We start from the raw sequence: 17,327 nt of genomic DNA, 5'->3' as shown, positions 1-17,327 counted from the left end.
CCTCCCCCTCAGCCCGGTTCACCTCAATACCAAGAGCCAGGCCCAACTGAACCCCTACTATCTTGTCCATCTCCATCTGCTGGCTTCCAACCACTAGCAAGGCTTGGGAAGATTCCTCCATTACACTTTCTAGCACCCCTCCTGATGCACCCTGATCTAGAGGGGTTAACCCCGGGTTTACTTCCTAATGACTCAGATCATCCAAGGCCTCAAAGTTGTTAAAGGTGTCCTCCTCACGTTTCTCCTGTAAGGGTCTCTTTTGTCCTTTGTTCCTATTCTTTGTCTTAACCGAGACAAAACCATCAACACCCTCTACCACACCCAACATGGCAGCTTTCCCTTTCTCAGCCCTGTCAAGGCTCGGTTCTGACTGCTGAGGTTGTCACACTACCGGTTTGTATCTAGGACACTTACGCTGTAAATGACCATACTCATGACACAGACGACAATGAAATGGTAAAGTCTCGTAATCTAGCTGTTGAATCCATGAATAAGAGCCCGCACACATATCTATAGCATCGGGCAAGGGTTTACTAAGATCTATTTCAAGACAGATACATGCAAAGGTCATTACCTTTCTCCCCAGATTTTGCGACGAGGATCCCACTGGCCTCCCAAGCAGAGCAGCTAGCATCCGTAGCACATCCTCTCGACAACATTCCACTGGAAGACGTGGTAGCCGAACCCACACCAGAACTCTATTTGGGAGCTCCTCTGAAGGATTAAACCCCGCATGCCAAGGTTTGATGAATAATCCCACCTGGTTGTAAAAATACATGCCTCCTTCAAAGACCCTATTGCGATCCTCCATGCAGTTGAACGTAACCATGAAATAGTTATTTGCTAGCAGCATAATCTCCATTTCCCCATCCGGTGCCCATGTTCGTTGCACCCAATTTTCCAAAAACTGCAATGAAACCCTCATTCCCAAGAACTTGTAGTATAGCGAGTGATTTGAAAAGTATTCGATGTCTTTAGCTATAATCTTAGGAGGGATAATCAGCTTTGGCCTCTCACTGCATTTCTCAAGGCAACCATTAATTTTCACCATGCGTGAGCTACCAGCACTCCCAGATCCGAAGTCAGAAGAGAATAGGTTATTGTTAAACGTCTTCACATTCTGAAATGGGGGTTTTGATCCCACTGCAGCATGGAAATCCATGGCTGGAACTGCTTGCGAGGTTTCCCCACCTAAAGTCACCATCGGGGCACACAAAAAATTAATAACAAATAGGGACAGCGGCCTAGGGCCCACACCCCAAGGTCTCCCCACGAGGGTTCAGCACCTAAGGCCCTCCCCTCACCCGCACCACCAAGGAATGACCTGCCAAAAATCCCTAACACCTGGGATAGCCTCAGCCACAGCAGCAGATCCCCACCCCCGCGCAGCCTTCACACCTCCTGGTGACCACCCTCACAGCCACCCTCGAGCCCTAGCAACCCCTTCCTCCTCCGTCTTCCCCCGACACCCTGCACTTCCCCCCCTGCGCGAGACCACACTAGCACCGCCTATGAGCTAGGGCCGCAAAACCTTAGCTCGACCTCCTGCACGCACTCGCATGAACGCCATCCTCATCAATATTATTAATCCTTTGTTAGGACAATTTTGTTTCCAATGAAAGTACGTAATTTCAATATTGTCTGTATAGGGTTTTGTTTAGGGGGTCACTCTTGTGACAATTTTGTGGTGATTTAGTCTGTGTCGATGGTGATGGCCGTTGGCCGTTGGGTTCTGTATCATATTATGGCGCACTCTTTTTGTATGCTATTGTATGTAGGAAAATGTAATGTAAACTATTGAAAAGATATACTAAACAATTAATAGATACATATTCCAACCACACTCAAGAATATGATGCTAAGAAGGAAGGAAAACTAAATACACAAAAATTAAAGTGCAAACTCCATATTCCTCCTTTGATTTGATTGTCCTTTGATTTGATGTGTGCTTTCTATATGGTAGATACTTGATTGTGCTCCATGATAGTGATTGCAAAGATGAAAACTAAGCAAGATGTGATACAAAAAGTTATGCTAAATGGATGTGATTATGTAAGAAGATGAGTGAGCATTTTTGCATTATGAGAGTATGAAAATGAAAGTGGATATCTAAAATGACATTATAACGGTATGAGAAAAGTGGATAGATAAAATGACATTATAACGGTATGAGAATGGGAAAGTGGATAGTTAAAATGACATTATAACTGTATGAGAATGTGGAAGTGGATGGATTATGAAGGAAAATGGGGGGTTTAAATAGGCTTGAATGGGAGATGGAGAGGCATGAGAATAACCCATATCAAAGGTTCTAATGCAAAAGATATTACAAAACTATGATATTCCCATGTTTGAAGAAATTTGGTATCTTTTTCCAAATTTTAGGAAAATTCCCCAAATTCAACAACATTTTCCCTAGAATTTAAGAAATTTGAGATATTTTGGAAATGCGCATACATATGGAGTGGGAAAGAAGTTGGAAGAAATAATAGAAGGATGACTAAACTCAAGGTTAATTAATGAGTTAAGCTAGAGGAAGAAATAGATGAGGGTTAAAGTTAAGAGACGTGAGGAAATAGAATTAATTTAATTAATTAATTCCATGTCATTTCCATGACTTAGGATATTTAGGAATACACACATATGGGGTGGAAAGGAGGTTGGAAAGAATAAAAGGATTTATTTCCAAATATTAGGATATTTAGGAATACACACATATGGGGCGGGAAAGTAGTGGGAAGAAATACAAGAATGACTAAAACCCAAGGTTAATTAATGGGTTAAGTTAGAGGAAGAGTTAGATGAGGATTAAAGTTAGGAGGCATGTGGGGAAATAGAACTAATTAATTTAATTAATTAATTCTATGAGAGAATTTAAGAGGAAAAAATTCAACATGGATTAAATAATCAAACTATGCATTTGATTTATTTAACAGAAAAAGGGATCAAATTTAATTAATTAATTGATTTATGATTGTTAATCAATTAATTAAAGGAGGACTATAGCATAATTAACAAAGTTAATTAGCTAGAAGTAGGGAACACATTAATTAAATAATGCATAATTATTGAATTAAGAGCATTTAGGATAGCTAAATTCAATTAATTAAATTAATCAAATTTAGGTGTCTACATTTTGCCCCTCTTTGCGATGACGCTAAAATAGCATTGGTACAAAGACTATAACAGACCATCGACTTGAAGAACAAGGTGCAGGAAGAACCTCAAGTGGATAGAAGATGGACAAGAAATAAATTCAATAGGTGAGAATTACACTCAACAATACGAGAGGCATATGCACATTCCCAAGTCATATCACGAAAGGAAAAGAACCATGTGAATGCAATGCATATGCAAATGTGAATTAATCATGGAGCATGAGTGCCTTTAACATTGATTGTTATTTTAGCGAGCACTTATTTTGCTTTAGCACCATATGTGACACACCAGGTACAAAAAAAAAGGTGTTTTCACAAATAATGCATAGAATGTCTCAAATAAATAGACACAAAAGGTTAACCTAGCACCACACAGAATTACAAAGACCTCGAAGGAAATGGTGCTAGAACAACCACAAGTAGAAGAGATATGCCCCAGTGTAACATGAGATAACCAAAACCTCATGAGGAAACACCATGGGACACATCAAAAGACACACCAAGAAAAAAAACCAAAAGCAACAAAGATCACATCCAACCTTGTGATTCTCAGTGCACCATGATATAAAAGATCATGACGACCAAGAGGAAATAGGACTCGAAAAGCTTAAAAAGATAAAAAAAGATAAAAAAGAATCAAAGCCAACATGAGTCTCAGATATGTTTTGTCAAGTGATGATTGATTGGATGAGGATTGATGGTGTCTGACTTGAGGAAGGATACATCCTACACAGACTAATGATGGGTGTTGTTTATGTGAGAATGATATCTCGAAACAAAACCAAGATAAAAGATTGATGAGAGATGGATCAACAAAAGGGACTTGATATGATCATGTTGACAAAGATGCTCAAAGATGATTGTTGAAGAACCAACTGATAGGATATGATCTCAAAGGACAACACTGACACACATAATATGTACAACAACACCTATATACACAATGTACAAGAACTATGGATGATGGAGGAAGACCCAGGGATGGGCATGATGTTGCCCCAGTCAAGATGAAAAGCCATGGGAGATTGATCATTGATGGAGTGTTGTTGATGTGAGAATGGTATATCTCAAAACAACATAAGGATTAGGAAGGATGCATCCTGATGGTGATGATTGGATTGCGATCAAGGCTTGCAACAAGGCTGGGAACAAGACCAAGGATGTGATTGGATGATTCGATTAGCGTTTGACCTTGGATAGTTGAAGAAGATGGATATGATTTGCATGTGATGGTAGATTACGAGGAACAAATGGATTGATTAGATGATGGTATTGTATTGATGAATACTAAGAGGGGGGGGGGTGAATTAGTATACCAAAAATTACTGTACTTAAACACTTTAATAGTCTAGCAGTAAACCAGTAAAATAGTTTAGCAAACAAATCGGTTAACACACATGCAAACCAAATAGAAAATAATGCATTCACTCACAGAAGCACAATCACCATAACACAAGAGATTTTGACGTGGAAATCCAAATGGGAAAAACCACGGTGAGATGAAACTCACAAGTAACTATCTATAGAATAGTAACCAGACCGATTAAGGTCATACAATGTTCTTTACCAGAACAGATCCTGTTAGGAATCTCAATCTCTGTTAGGAGATAAGTCCGATTAAAGACTACCTTGTGAGAGGATTTTAGATCCACAAATGTGAACCACCTTGTTAGAAGATTTACAAAGGCTTTTCTGGGCCTACCCGGTTAAGGGTTTCTAACTTGTCAAAGATGTGAGTAATCAACAAGTGAATGATCTAGCAATTGGCACAATCTGCTTGATTAGATCCATTGTAGCTCATAACTAATGCATTTCAGCATTACTATAGTCTTCAGTAACTCCTTACTCTGTTACAACTCACAGACTTGATCTTCTCAGTTAAGATCGCACATTCAAGAGCTCATCAACCACCACAAACCCTATCAACTGCACACACATACTAAAACCCTAGACATGATGTCCTTAAAAGGAATCTGATTTCATGTCGGTCCAATAGGATTACATTGCAAGTTCCTAGGTTCATTGTATCTAGACACATTTGGTAACACGACACAAAATCACCATCAAAGTGTCAGTGGATGGTAACTCATCATACAAATATACCGGTTGTCCAACTTTCTGGTTATCGGTTGGTAACTCAGAGTAATACCGGTTTAACGAATTACCGGTTTACAAAAATTGAAGACTGAGAAAAAGATAACTGCCGCTTCTAGCTCCTTTGCTCCGCTCCGCTTGAGATCCTTAAACCGCTTGATCTCTCTATGCCGCTTGGGTCTTTATACCGCTTGAGATCGGTAAACACTTTCTGCATAACAACAATAGTCTAAAGACTACAACATGATACCGGTTTGGAACAGTTACCGCTTGAGCACAATTCATACATTCTCAAAGTGATCTCATAGCAAGTGTGTGTCCATCAATGACAATCACAACATAGTCATCAAAATGCCAATAATCTCCCCCTTTGGCATTGATGGCAACACTTAGGAAAATTTTTGATATCTAAGTGTTTTACAACAAAATTATGTCATAAGTAAAATTACTCCCCCTAAGCATATACACTATCCCTTTTGCAGAAAATACAATGTATACTACTTCCTTACTGAGATAAACATGAAAGTTTGCAAAGCATGCATCAAAATTTAAAATACAGAATACTACTCCCCCTTTTCCAACAATGACAAAGTATAGTTGAAAAACCCCTGTTTCATTTGCATTAAAAACTGATTTAAAAAGTTTATGACAATAAAGAGTGAAATTTGTCAAAAACTGATTTAAAATCCTGCATAAATGTCTTCATGGATAAAGACCATGATTCAAGCAATGAGGTAGCAACCTCATTCTTCGTTTGCATCTGATAAACCTGCTCCTCCATGGCATCCATGGTACTCATCTCTTGAGTAACTGTTAGGGCATCTATATTGAGGTAGCATTTCTGGAGAATTTTCAGTCTTGGCAGTAGGACCAGTTGAAGTTCCTACAAATTACGTGTCCGATTGCTTATCTCTGCCTCTAGTCTTGCAGACTGAAGTTGAAACTGGTGAGCAGTTTGTCCATATGTGGAGAAGGAATCATATGACATCTTAAAGGTGCTAATAAATGACTGCATATCAGATTGCAGTTTGTCGTTCTGAGTGAGCACATCATCACAAAATAAATGAAGCTGACAAATCTTGCTAAGTAGTAGATTGCCCTCATCCATTGCATCCTTGATGTCCTTTTGTGACTTCTGAAGTTCTGACCGAAGCTCGTTCAACTTCTTCACCAAGGCAATGTTCAGAGCCTTTTCATGCTCCTTTTTGGCATTTGTTTTATGCAACTTATTCCAGGCTTTGGACCTGGTCTTCCACAACTATACATAGAATCTTTAATTGGGAAAGTGAGGAATCGGTACTGGTGAGGTTTGTACCGGGTATCAAATTGGTGAGTGTTTCCACTGCAGTTTGGATAACATCTTCCTCCTTTTTCCTCCTTAGAGCATCCAATCGCTCTTGAGCAATCTTAATGCTCTGCAGTAGCTCTGATTCATTTGCAGACTGGTAATGTCAGCCGGTTTGGTTTGACCACCGGTTGCCTTTGGAGTCTCCATCTGAGTGCTCTGTGCCGCTTCTTCTTTCTCATTGGCTCTTTTCTTGTCTTCTTCTGCCTTCTTTTTCTCCTCCTTTCCCCTTCTTTTCATCTTCATCCTTTTTCTTCTCCTCTTCCTTTCTCTTCTCCTCTTCCTTTTCTGCTTCCTTTTTCTTCTCCTCTTCCTTTCTCTTCTCCTCTTCTTTTTCCGCTTCCTTCTTCTTCTTCTCATCCTCTTGTTTCTTATTTTCCTCTTCTTTTCTCTTTTCTTCCTCTTTCTTTTTCTTCTCATCCTCTTTCTTCTTTTCCTGTTCTGCCTATTTTGTCTTTTCTATCTCCTGTTTCTTCTTCTCTTCCTCTGCCTGTTTACTCTTGTCTTCCTCCTGTTGCTCCTTTTCTTCCTCTGTCTGTTTTCTCTTGTCTTCCTCCTGTTTCTTCTTTTCTCCCTCTACTTGTTTTCTCGTCTTCTTCTCGTTTCTCTCAACCTTCTGTTTCTACTGGTGCATCCAGAGTGACACTGTCACCGTTTAAGGCATCAACGTCAATCGGTTCCATTTGAGTGGTGACCGGTTCTCCTTCACTATTGTATACTTCATCTGTTTGAGTGATTTCCGGTTCTTGCTCTGCTTTCCTGTTGGCTTCAGCCACTTCATGCAGTCTTAAAGCTGATTGAGCAAGGGAGTGGGTATCTTTGACCACTTTCGGAACTTTTCCTTCCAATAACAAGAGTCTTCTTCTTCTCATGAAGAAGAGGCCCTTATATTTCTCCACCACTTCATACAGTTCTATTTTAGGCACATCAATAAAGTATTGTACAAATACTTCCTCTCTTATTTCTTTTTCCTTTTCTATGGCAATGCACCACTTGTTGTCTAAAGAATTATACAAAGAATCAGGCACCTCAGATTTAATTTCTGATGGCCACCAGTCATTAATGCATAAATAATTGATAACTTCCTGTTCAACTTCTTTCTTTTCATCATCATTAAAATCATCAAAGAACTCTTTTAAATCACCAAGTACTTTTCTTCTAATATTCTTAATTGTTCTTTGATAATGTGTCAAAGGTTTGTAAGAGGAAATATCAATATTTACTGGTGTAGATGATGCCGGTTCACTCTTTGTCTTTTTCCTCGCTTGCCTAGTCTTCTTAGGCAGTTCTTTAGAGACAGTGTCCTCTGAGTCTGGTGTATTGCTTTTTGTCTTTTGCTTCCTATCAAAGACTTTGGCGGGTGCTGCTTTCGGTTTCTTTTTTGCTGGTGACTGCTTGGTCACTTTGGGACTTGCTGTGGTAACCGGTGCTGATGCTGAAGGCACTGCCTTTCCCTTCTTTACTAAGGGTTCTTGAACTGGTGTAACCCTTTCCAAATAGGTGTCGGTTCTCTTTTCCTTTGGATCAAGGGGCGAGGCGATTAGGGTAGAGGCATACCCATCTGACATGTCATTCATTACCTCATATCCCATTGGTTCCACTTCTTCCTGTCTAGGCTCAACCGCCTCCATTATGCACTCATCAACTTTGATGGTGAAGCATATGTCTTCCTCATACTTTTTGACTATATCACTGGATATTCTTACTCTTTGGTTCATTTTGCATCTGAACTCATCAAAATATTTGTTTAGCACTTCCGGATAGTCGGTTCCAACCGCATGTAGGCTTTCCTTGATTTGCTTTGTCACCGGTTGGTCAGTAGACCACTGAATATCACCTAATTCTGGAAAGTAGCCTTGAAAGTAGAAGAACAACCCAACCAATAGTTATCCAAACTTAAATTTCAGGGCATTGTCCTTTTTGATTGACTTGAGGTTCAACAGGAGTTGTCTTTGCATACCGGTGCATAGATCAAACAATGCATCTTCCTTTATCATCCTGTAGGTGACATTTACCACTGCAGCAGAGACAGAGTTGATTCTGCTAGCATGGAACGTCTGATATCCTATCACCATACATGCATATTTGACAAGATTGTCCTTGATTGAATTGAGAGTCATTCCTCGTGAATCACTCATAGAACTGGTGAGCTTAGTCATTTTTGTCTTGCTAATCTTTCTTAGGGCTGGTACTTTACCAACATTGCAGAAACCGGTGACGCCATGAATCACTTCTGGTGTGATATCATGCATCCGCTCTAAGTACATCTTATCACCATGTACCCTGCTCAGAATAATTCGAATGTGATCATCCAAAAATTCTTCAAGAAAATAGGCTGCGTTGTGAAGTTTCTTCTTTTCAGAATGCTGAATTCTGGTTTAATCTTCTTATCTTTTCTATAGAACAGACTCAACTGGGAATGGATCATCAGAGATCCTAGGAATTCAATCTTGCAGTCAATGAAATCTGAAATGCCTTCTTCCACTATGACACCAGCGGGTATTTGAGATAGGGCATTGTATTTTGCCTTCCGTTGAATGAAGTCTATAGAATCAATGGGTGCACTAGAGCTAGCATGTGATGTTGAAGCCATGATAAATAGGGAATTTAAAAAAATACCTTTGTAGATCAAAATTGAGGGCTTCATAATTTGAACATCGCTTCACACTCCTTCGATTATTGAAATACCGCTTTGCATTCTACACTTCTCCAACAGATGTTTGCTTTAGATTCTTCTTCAGGTTTTTGATAAATTCCTTGAATCGCAATGTAAATCACTTTTTTTCACTCTGCACTTGAAAACTTCTTTGCTCGAGAAAATGATAGTGAGAAATGATTTGAAAATTCCTTTTAAATAGATTCTCCACCTACCATAATAAATGCTCCACTATTAGGGCGTAAACCCTAATTTTGCCTTATACCATTTCCCATCTTCTGCCAATCTGATAGGTATCTCATACCGGTTAAGGTCTTTTACTAGTGTCAATCGGGGGTTCGAGATATTTCACCATTTTCTCCCCCTAAGCTTTTCTGATGCTTAGTTTGCTGGTTCAACGAATTCCACACTGGGTGCAGAAACCGGTTCTTCTTGAATCACTTCTTCTGGCTTCTTCTTCCAGGTTTTCTTCATATCTGCTTGAACAATTTCAACATCAATTTTTCTTTCCGGAGTGACCGGTATATCATCTGATATACTCTTTCTTGCTCTGCAGAATCTTGCTGTATGACCCGGTTTGTTGCAGTGATAGCAAACCATTCCAGGTGCTCTCCAAGGTCCATTATTCATGTTTCCATTCTTCCTTCTGCATGTTGCAGCAGTGTGACCATGACCATGATAAATCACACAAATTTCTCTCCATCTGGTTGTCGCTTGATAGCCACCGCTACCTGACTGATGACTATAGGTATTAAACCAGTTTGGGTTTCGGTTCCCAGAGGGTTCAGGAAAAACTCCTTGATTTCTTTGAGGATACCTTCCGGTATTGTGCATGACAGACCTGCATTTAAATGCTCTATGCCCAAACTTTTTACATGCATAACAATTACCATTGAATCTATTGGATCTAGGCTTATCATTTAGAAAATAAGGAAAATTATTGTAAGCCTTACTTCTACATACATTAGCAGTGTGTCTTTCTTTGAGACAGTAAAAGAAAATAGGTTTGAAATTTTGCTTACCTTTATCCTTTGATGCTGGTTGTTTCTTTGATGCTCCACTTTTTGTTCTAGAGGTCTCTCCTTCCTCATATTCAGAGAAACCAAGTCCATTGGTATTCTTTACCGATTTAGTTAATTCAAGATTCTGCTCTAGCTTGACAGAGCTCTTATTGAATTTGGCAGGTATTTCTTTTGACTTAGTGAGTTCTTTGGAAATGACAACATTGGATTCCTTCAAGGTTGCATTCTCAGAGATAGCCATATTCAGTTCACCTTGCTTTTCTTCTTTTTCCATTTTTCTTCCATGAAGACTTGCGGTAAGTGCACTGATCTCTTGCTTCAGCTTGGAGATCTCATGATCTTTGTCTTTTACCAGATCTTTAGCTTTCCTTCGGTTCTCAAGCTCTTGACACATTCTGATAGTTAGGCCTTCAAGTTCCCTTCTTAGGTTGGCATTGGACTCATTCAGTTTTTCAACTTCTTGAATTAGGGCTTCCATGTCCGCTTCATCAAAAGAATTTTTTTCAGTTAGCTTCATCAGTTTTTCATCATGCTCTCTTGTTTTTGACTGAGAGGCCTTATATTTGACCATAAGTTCATCATAGCCTTGCTCAGACTAAGTGAGCCGATGAGTAAGTTCCCTCATAGTGTATTCCTCCATATCTCTTTCCAAGTGGTTAGACTTATAGAAAGGTTGGCTCTGATATCAATTGATGAATACTAAGAGGGGGGGGGTGAATTAGTATACCAAAAATTACTGTACTTAAACACTTTAATAGTCTAGCAGTAAACCGGTAAAACAGTTTAGCAAATAAACCGGTTAACACACATGTAAACCAAATAGCAAATAATGCATTCACCCACAAAAGCACAATCACCATAACACAAGAGATTTTGACGTGGAAACCTAAATGGGAAAAACCACGGTGAGATGAAACTCACAACTAACTATCTATAGAATAGTAACCAGACCGATTAAGGTCAGACCAGTTAAGGTCATACAATGTTCTTTACCAGAATAGATCTTGTTAGGAATCTCAATCTCTGTTAGGAGATAAGTCCGATTAAAGACTACCTTGTGAGAGGATTTCAGATCCACAGATGTGAACCACCTTGTTAGAGGATTTACAAAGGATTTTCTGGGCCTACCCGGTTAAGGGTTTCTAACTTGTCAAAGATGTGAGTAATCAACAAATGAATGATCTAGCAAATGGCACAGTCTACTTGATTAGATCCACTGTAGGTCATAGCTAATGCATTTCATCATTACTACAGTCTTCAGTAACTCCTTACTCTATTACAACTCACGGACTTGATCTTCTCCGTTAAGATCGCACATTCAAGAGCTCATCAACCATGACAAACCCTATCACCTACAAACACATACTAAAATCCTAGACATGATGTCCTTAAAAGGAATCTGATTTCATGTCGGTCCAATAGGATTACATTGCAAATTCCTAGGTTCATTGTCTCTAGACACATTTGGTAACACAACACAAAATCATCGTCAAAGTGTCAATGGATGGTAACTCATCACACAAATATATAGGTTGGTAACTCATTACAGAGTATAACCGGTTTGTCCAACTTTTCGGTTACTGGTTGGTAATTCAGAGTAATACCAGTTTAACGAATTACCAGTTTACAAAAATTGAAGACTGGGAAAAAGATAACTGTCGCTTCTAGCTCCTTTGCTCTGCTCCGCTTGAGATCGTTAAACCGCTTGATCTCTCTATGCCGCTTGGGTCTTTATATCGCTTGAGATCGGTACACACTTTCTGCATAACAACAGTAGTCTAAAGACTACAACATTATACCAGTTTGGAACAATTACCGATTGAGCACAATTCATACATTCTCAAAGTGATCTCATAGCAAGTTTGTGTCCATCAATGACAATCACAACATAATCATCAAAATGCCAACATGTATTGTGTGGGGGTAGCTTAGAGATAGATACCAATGACAAGGGATGCAACAGGTGATGGAATGATATGAGAGGAGGGAGGAAAGGATGAAAAGGATTTAGAGATGGAAGCATTGTGGATGTGGCTGGGAGATGAAAGGATGAAGGAGGAAGGGATGAAGGTAGATGAGGATTGGGAGAGGAACTAGTTATGGATGAAGGGATGGAGGAACTGGGAGATAAGGGTTGGTGGATGGATCAGGTTATGGATGAAGAGATGAAGGAATTTGGAGATAAAGGTTTGGTGGATGGATCACGTTATGGATGAAGAGATGAAGGAATTGGTAGATAAAGGTTTGGTGGATGGATGTATATGATAAGATGAATGACAAGAGGATAGGAAGTTGATGGAAGTGGATGAAAGATAGGGTGATGGGTGGATAAGGACTATGAAGGCATGCAAAAATATGACATGGAAGGGAGGAAGGATGGGTGGATAGGAAGGTGAATGAAGGCCAAGAGATGTTCAAAGCATGTATACATGGTGGCCTTTTCTTTTAATCAAGATCTAGGAGAGGATGGAGGAAGTGAACTAGATAGGATATGATGGGTATGGTAGGCATATGAGATGGAGGAGGTGACAGATGGATGGCTAGAAAAACTTGCCCCCGAGTGTGAAGAGAAAAAGGATAAGGGGAAACACACATGATGCCTTTGTTCCAGGTTTCCATCAAGGTACTTGTCCAATGCGCTTGTTTGCCAAGTTTTTGCCATTGGACAATTTTTTCTCTTTACCTTTTTTTTTTTGAATTTTTGGGAAGAGATTTATGGATGGAGATGGATGAGGATAAATGGATTTTGGATAGAGGGATGGAGGATTCAAGCATCAGGTTCCATATCAAGGTATTAGGAGCCCATTTGGAGTGATCATTGTATGCTGGTACAACTTTATTAAGGTGGGTAGACTATGAAAAGGCTTCGATTAGATGGTTTTGATGGGTAATATATGTGGTATAGGGGATATGGTAGTGGTAAGTGTTTAGATGGGATGAGGGAGAGTGATTGTGATGGGGGGATGTTGTCAGGACCAACATTGGCACATGTTTTGGGGGATGTGGGATGTGTGAAGGGGAGATGGATGTAGCACGTGGATAGGATGGAGGAATTATGATAGGTATATTTGGGACATAGGGATCCAAATTAGATTTAGGAGATGGAAGGGAGGGATGCTTAGCCCGTGGACTAGAAACTTTGAATGCCCTTGGAGATTTTTATTTTGGATGCATTATTACTTCTTTTTGCTTTGGGATCCACATTTTTGTTGTTTTTTCTTTAGTGGGCCTTTGCGACCTTTGGGAGGATAGTTCTGATACTTAATGTTAAGTACAGATGCCAAGCTAATAAGATGAGAGGGGGGGGGGGTGAATCATGCAAACTTAATCTTCCATAAAAACAACAGATTCAACCTCGGTAACATATACTTCAGTAATATAACCAAAACTGCTAAACATGCAAACTCAAAAGCATATAAACATCATAACACTCATAACACCAGATTTAACGTGGAAACCCAAATAGGGAAAAACCACTGTGGGATTTGGGACCCACTAAGAAATATACTCTTCTAGAGTATGCTTAGTTAAAAGCAAATTCTGTTAAAGATTACAAACACATTGCTAGATGTGACCCGGTAAAGGAATTTCCCTCAGATCTGTTAGGATCTTCACCTTGTTAGAAGTGACCTTGTTAAAGGATTTCAAACACTCAATCAGAATGTCACCTTGCTAGAGGGTTTTACAAATAAGACTGTTAAGTCCACTCGGTTAAGAGATTTTCTGTCACTTCACAAAATAACAGTAATAAAAATCTATCTGCAACTTCACATCCAAAATGCTAAAGCAGATTCTTATTTGCTCAATACAATAGGACTTATCTTGTCCATCTACAGGGCTCTATACTTTGTTATTCAAATAGGTCTTCAAGCTTCAGTGCTCGGTAATCACTATGTAGCATCCCTGTGCATACACTTGCCCACATACATTGTTTATCAACATTTCCCTATTTATAAACAATTTGCCAACCGCTTAATCTCCTTGATCACATTTTCCATGATCAATCATAGCCATCAGATCTTCAAACTTTGACCAGGTTCAATGTATCCTTCGATCTGAAAATGTTTTACCCCACCTTGGAACTTGCATACATTTCTTGGAACTTGTGCTAGGGTATTGCGGTTCAATCTGAGCTGTAGATCTTCCTGCCGATTTTCCTTTACCATAGATTCTTTAACAAACTTCATGCACATCATACCAATCATTTAATCAATTCCAGCTCATTAGCTTCCTTCATTAAATAATGGTTTTATTCATTCAATGCATTCTGTTATTACTCGGTTGCAACTCGGTAAATACTAAACTTCACTTGATAGACATTCTTCCTTCATTAACCGATAGCAATAACCTTAGGGTATACCGACTATGTTCCTTAGGGTTTAACAACTAGGTTCTTTGCTCGGTAACATAGTATAGTATTAACCTTACAATCAACAACATATGTAGGATATCAAAACAAACTAAACATAATGATCTCATCATTGTCTAACTCGGTAATAGTTTCCCATTGAATAACTTATTCCTCCCCTTATTCATCATATTCTTTCTATGTCTTTTACCGACATCTTTATACTCATCAAATCATACTTCTTAAGATATGGCAACATCATATTGAATTAGAAAATCAATTTCTTGACATCAATGACAAAATAATAATATTAAGACAGTAAACATCCTTGATCAGTTATATCCATACTCATCAACAACCTTCTCAATATCCTTATAGAAATGCCAACAATCTCCCTTTGTCTGTTATAATGCCAACAATCTCCCCCTTTGGCATTGATGGCAAAACCAATTGATTTGACCTATTCGATTCGGATTGCTGTGAGATTCTGAAATGCTCTTCCTCTGTCTTTAGTCTTATCCCCTTTTCTTCAGTCTTCTCCCCCTTTGACAACAATGCCAAAAAAAGTAAAGAACTAAAACATAATTTCTTCCTGTATGAAGTGATTTCCTACTGTTGTGTGTCAACTTAGTCTCGGTTAGAGCATTTTGTCTTCAATTCCCGTTCCTTGTATTTGTTTCCTGTACACTTTTAGAAAACATCCTAAAGTGTGGAAATAAGCATCAATCCACACATAATATTCTGTAGATTCATTGAATTGATGCTTTCACTGAACTCGGTCAGTGAATGGAAGATAGGGGTAGGACCCCTAACTTACTTCTGAGATACTCAAATGTGTCCCTTGGTAGTGGCTTGGTAAAGATATCTGCTATTTGTTCCTTTGTGCTAACATACTCCAACACCACTTTCTTCTCTTGAGCTTCTTCTCTAAGATAATGATATTTGATAGATCTTTGCTTTGTCTTAGAGTGCATAATAGGATTCTTTGAAATGTTAATGGCACTAGTATTGTCACAAAATATAGTTACTGGCTCGGTAACTTTCTCATTTATACCTTCCAACAGTTGTTTGATCCATGCTATGTTGGTACAATTCAATGCTGCATCAACATATTCAGCTTCTGCTGTTGACTAATAAACACATCCTTGTTTCTTGCTAAGCCAACTCACTAGTCTTTCTCCTAAAAAGAAAGCTCCTCCACTTGTGCTTTTTCTGTCATCAATGTTGCCTACCCAATTAGCATCAGTATAAACTTTTAAATCAAAGTCATTTCCTTTCCAATATACTAAGCCATAATCTTCAGTGCCTTTCAAGTATTTGAAAATTCTCTTGATTGCTGTCATGTGTGTTTCCTTAGGATCTGCAGAGAATCTTGCAACTATACCTACTGCATGTGCTATATCTGGTCTGCTGTGAACAATATATTGTAGCTTTCGAATCATGGATCGGTAAAGTGTCTCATCAATAGATGCAGATTCATCATTCTTTGATAGTTTATAGTTGGTAGTCATAGGAGTACTTATTGGTTTTGAATCCTCCATTCCAAATTTCTTCAAGATTTCCTTTATGTACTTGGATTGAGTAATGAAAATCTCATTTTTCATTTGTAGTATTTGTAAACTTATAAAATACTTTATCTCACTGATTAATGACATCTCAAATTCTTTGCTCATTTCATTTCCAAAGTTCTTGCATAGAGAGTCATTTCCACAAAAGATAATATCATCAACAAATATGGCTGAGATTAGTATTCCATTTTCATCATTCTTCTTGTACATGTTACTCTTTTCACTTGTCCTTATAAAACCAATCTTGATTAAATAAGAGTGCAATCTTTCATACCATGCTCTAGGTGCTTGTTTCAGACCATATAAAGCTTTGTTCAATTTACATACATGATCTTTATTCTTGTCTTCAACAAATCCTTCAGGTTGTTCAATAAAAACTTCTTCTTCTAATATACCATTCAGAAATGCAGATTTGACATCCATTTGATATACCTTGAAATTCTTGTAAGCAGCATATGCCAACAATGTTCTTACTCCTTCAAGTCTTGCCACAGGTGCAAAAGTATCACCATAATCAATTCCTTCTTCTTGGGCATAACCTTTGCAAACTAGTCTTGCTTTATTTCGAATGACCTCACCTTTTTCATTCAGCTTGTTTCTGATTATCCACTTTGTACCGATTACATTTTTGTCCTTCGATCTTGGGACCAGTGTCCATCTGTCATACTTCTTGATTTGATCAATCTCTTCTATCATAGCATTTATCCAATCTTCACTGTTAAATGCCTCTTTCACTATTCTCGGTTCAAATTCAAATATCAAACATGTGTTCTGTCTCAGTTTGTTCCTTGTCATCACTGGATCATTCTTATCTCCTATAATTTGACTTGATGCATGATGTCTTCTGACATACTTGGCTAATACAGACTCGGTAGGCTCAGTATGATCTTCTTCATCACTCGGTAACTGGATATTCTGTTCATTTTCTTTTGCAGTTTTCTCGGTAGGACTTGTCGGTTGAACATAGACAAATTCATCATAATCTTCTAGTTCTTTGGAGTTTCCTTCATCATTTCTTTCTGCAAATTCATCAATTTTCACATTTGCACTTTCTACTATTTTGTTAGATGATTTGATCAGACATTTAAATGCTTTACTTCTAGAAGAATAACCAAGAAATGTTCCTTCTTCACTTT

Source organism: Cryptomeria japonica, chromosome 10, assembly GCF_030272615.1.
Source record: "Cryptomeria japonica chromosome 10, Sugi_1.0, whole genome shotgun sequence".
NCBI lineage: Eukaryota > Viridiplantae > Streptophyta > Pinopsida > Cupressales > Cupressaceae > Cryptomeria > Cryptomeria japonica.
This window is presented reverse-complemented; position numbering follows the sequence as displayed.